Source organism: Charadrius vociferus, unplaced genomic scaffold, assembly GCF_000708025.1.
Source record: "Charadrius vociferus isolate BGI_N301 unplaced genomic scaffold, ASM70802v2 scaffold1319, whole genome shotgun sequence".
Taxonomy (NCBI): Eukaryota; Metazoa; Chordata; class Aves; order Charadriiformes; family Charadriidae; genus Charadrius; species Charadrius vociferus.
The window spans coordinates 45,415-49,285 of NW_009650086.1; the positions used below are offsets into that span (position 1 = coordinate 45,415).

A 3,871-nucleotide genomic window follows, 5' to 3' on the forward strand; every position below is an offset into this window, starting at 1 on the left:
AAAATGGCCCTCAAGTTCAGTTTTACCTTTCTGGTCGGTGGCCCACTTTGCATGAGGGATTAAAAAATATTTTTAAAACTGCAGCACATTTATTCATCTCCTGGTCTAGAGCTCCTAATCTAAACTTTGGAAAGGAGAAACTCCAGTGGATACTTCGATGATGGAAGGCATAGTCATGTTTGGGGATTGGTTTTTTTCACTTTTTTTATAACGTGACGGGTAACATAATTTCTTGCTCTTTCTCTGAAGTGCGATTTCTGTTTCTAAAAAACGAACTTTTTAAACATTTTAAACCCTTGAGATATTCCAAGTTATGGCTGGGTACTGCTGTTTTTAACACATCTGTACAAACAGAATAGGTAGGGCAGACCAAAACTAAATGCTGTTTAGTTCATATTATCAACAGTGTGGTTGTATACTGTATTACTTAGAATAACTGCTGTAAGTTATTGCACATTTTCACTGTGGAGTTGTGGCTATAAATTACAGCAGAAGTTGTGGCTTGGGCTGAGGGCAAATTGGGAACACATTTAATTTGTTAACTCATATCTCAGTGTTCGAAATATGAAGGAAAAATGCTTTTACGATATGAATGGTTCAATAAAAAAGCAAGCAGGAAATATAGTCTGCTTCCTCTGTGGACCCCTGGATATGTGTTTCCAAATCATATTACTATTTTTTAAAAAGCAATTCTCCAAAAGTATCTCAGCAGATCTGTGATTAAACTCTGGAAGTCTCAGCTGAAAATAAAAACTATCGGGTAGCTTGGCAAGCATCTTGATTTTTTTAATGGATTGGAAGTCAAAATCCTAGAAGGCTCAGAAATATGTAATTTAAATTTGTTTTTACCTGAAGTTGTTTATTTGACTATTTGAGGACCTCGTTACTTGTCACTCTGCAGTTTTCTGCAGTGTTAATAGTTCTAAGGATTGGCATCTGTCCTTTTATTTTGAATTACTGTTTTCAAACAGCCAGAAAAATTTATCCATTACCAAACTGAATTATTGCATAAATATCGGGCACCTCCAATGAAAACCAGCCTGGAGCTACCCTGCAGTTTCATTCAGCCAAAGGGGAGCAGCTCACTTGATCTGCCAGGACGTGTCGCTCGCCCACAGAAGCCTTCCCACCTTTGGCTGTGCCTGAGGATGGGTGACTTTTATAATCCTGCAAGTTTGCAACGATGGAGGAATTTTGCTTTTCAGGAAAATTTACAAAAATCTTCTATGGATTATTCTTACAGTGACCCAGAGTGGTTAACGGCAGTGCAAGCTGAATGGGTTGGTAGGTAAATGCTGCTGTTTGCTGTCACAGCTCGGTGGCTGGTGTCCACTGCAGGTGAACTGCTGAAGGGTGCAGGATCCCAGAAGTTTCAAAATTAGACTTAAGATTTCACTAGTAGCCTTTTTTCCTATCAGCTCGGGAAGGTCAAATAAAAAAGGGTAAAAAACAGGCTGAGTAGGAAATACCCTATATGACAGGATTGCAATGAATATATGGTGAGAGTACCTTAACCTGTACCAGTAGGAACCAGTAAAATCCCTGGTATGATGGAGCAGGAGAGGGTGGATGCACATCAGAGTAAATCAGATTTCAGCCTGAAGTTCAAAATGTATCACATTTCCCCATGTGCCTCTGTTAGGCTTGAAATACAGTGCAGATTGGTTTTGTAACTGATAAAAACCGGCGTGAGCTGGGGGACTGCTGCTGAGCTCAGCAGTACTTGGCTTCCAAATCATAAATCTAAACTAGGCATTTGCCAGTTTCCAGCTTATTCCCCAATGTCCGATTTAATCATAACCCTATTTAGGGATTCATCCAAGGGAATTGCCTTTTTTTAAAGAATGTTTAACACTTTCTATCGACCGCGGAATAGCTTAAGCTGTAATCTTTTGGGAGTATCTTTATATTAAATTTGTCACCTAGCTTTGGCCACATTCAAGTGCGTACCTTTTGATTTCTCTCACCACTAATTATCAGATGGAATTTTCTATTTGCAGGTATATAAGCAGATGAGGACTGAGAAATGAAGCAAAAAAATGGTCCCGATTTCACCATAAATCTCAGATCCTTTTAAACTGCGTGTTCAGGAAGGGTAATACCCTAGTGCATTAATTGATATTCTGTGTAGTGTCCTTCATGTACCACCTATTTGGTAGTCTTGCCCTTTAAAGGGCAGCAGAGTTGAAAAGGCACACTTAAGATGAAGGCTTAATTAGGATGAAAAGGTAATTAGTAAGGCCTATTCAGCACACAGGACAACATTAATGTGCAGTATCCTTTCTAAGCGAGAGCAACTTGTCTACCATGTGGCATTCACTGGGAGCCACCCAGAGCTCGTGGCATCGCCTTTTGGTCCAGGGCTGGGGTGATGTTTACATTCATGCACTCTGCCAAAGTGTGCAGAAAATTTCAATTACTGCAGATGTCTTAATCATCCATGGCTACCTTTCTTCAAGACCAAACCCTGACATGTGAAAGACAAAGTCTAGCAGTTTCCTTAACATTCAGTAGGATTGTTAATTGAGATATTTAAAGCAATGTCTTTGGGGTCTCTCAGGATAGAACATCTAATTCAGCAGCTTGGGATTGTAGAATGTTGCAGAAAAGCCTCTGGACTCAGCTGCCACACAGTGTTAGTCTGATTCATTAGCTGAACTATTCTCTATTTCTCACCCCAAAGCTCAGGCTTTTCCCCTTAGCTACATCCCTGAACTTGTCCAGGGGTGAACATGGTCTGTCATTCATGTAGGCCGTGATGATGGAAGGTGACTTGGAGTATTGAGAGATTAGCAACTGAGCTAAACACAGGAAAAAAGAGACCCATGAAATCCCATAAGGAGAAGAGGAAAGGCTATAAGGGAGCGATGCCAAGGCGTGTGGTGTGCAAGCGGTTCTGCTCATGCCTTGTTCCTTGAGTGTCCTCTTTGAGCATATGCTCCTGTGGCTGTGGTGTATGTGGGCTGTGCACGCTCTGCGTGGGCAGTTCAGCATTGGCAGGATCTCCCCATCCCTCCTTCCTCCACCTTGCCTCATACAAACACCAAGCTGGAGCCGAAGGTGCTGTGATGAGTTCCAACGCTCAGCCAGTCCCCCTGGGCAGGTGCTCCTCGGAGCGGTGTGTTTCACAATGTGAAAATTGCTAATTGAAAATATTACATTACCTTCAAAAGCTTTGTTCCATAGCTCTCTCATCACATCTCTAGTATTGCTAGATCACTTTTGGCTGTTAAACAATATTTGAAAATGGGAATAACTTGACAAGGAAAGCTCCCACTCTTCAGCTTGGTTGTATAAAATTTTTGGACAGTCCTCTGAGAACAGGATGACTTTGACAGTATCATGTACTGGATAAATACAAGATGTTTGTAAAGCAGGATCCTACTTTAAAGTTGCTTTCCCTTCAATTTTTATGCCATTATCACAAAGATCCTCTGACATTACCAGAGCAAATTGACAATTCTCTCTCCCCCTCACTTTCTAAAAAAATCTAAACTACTTACTACTACATATTAAATCTAAATTGGTTTGGGGGGCATTTAAGTTAAAAAATATCTTCTGAGAGGGAATACATCTTCAACCATTTCAAACATTTGGCACTTCAGCTCCGTTTTTAAATATCAAGCCATCAGTCTTGCAAACAAAGAACTAGCCACAGGTCCAAAAGTGGGGTTTTTGCTTTATTTGGAGAAAAATCTTGGGCTTGGACTCCTCTTTCCACAAAGTCATGATAAAGAACTTTTGGGGAAGTTGGGTTCCCAAATCTAGGAGATTTTACTTTGTGTCAGTCTTTAATCCCTACTTTCAGTCAAGCCCCAAACTACCTTTCTTGGCAAATATGTGATTTGCATTTTTTTTCAATTTGATTTTA

At 40.5% G+C, this 3,871-nt stretch overlaps 1 protein-coding gene across 1 annotated transcript in view; it reads left to right on the top strand.

Moving 5' to 3' along the window:
• RELN (reelin) overlaps nucleotides 1-3,871 on the top strand; it is a gene marked incomplete at its 5' end in the record, with an annotated part of 178,344 nt that overhangs the window by 24,882 nt on the left and 149,591 nt on the right. The window lies entirely within an intron of this gene.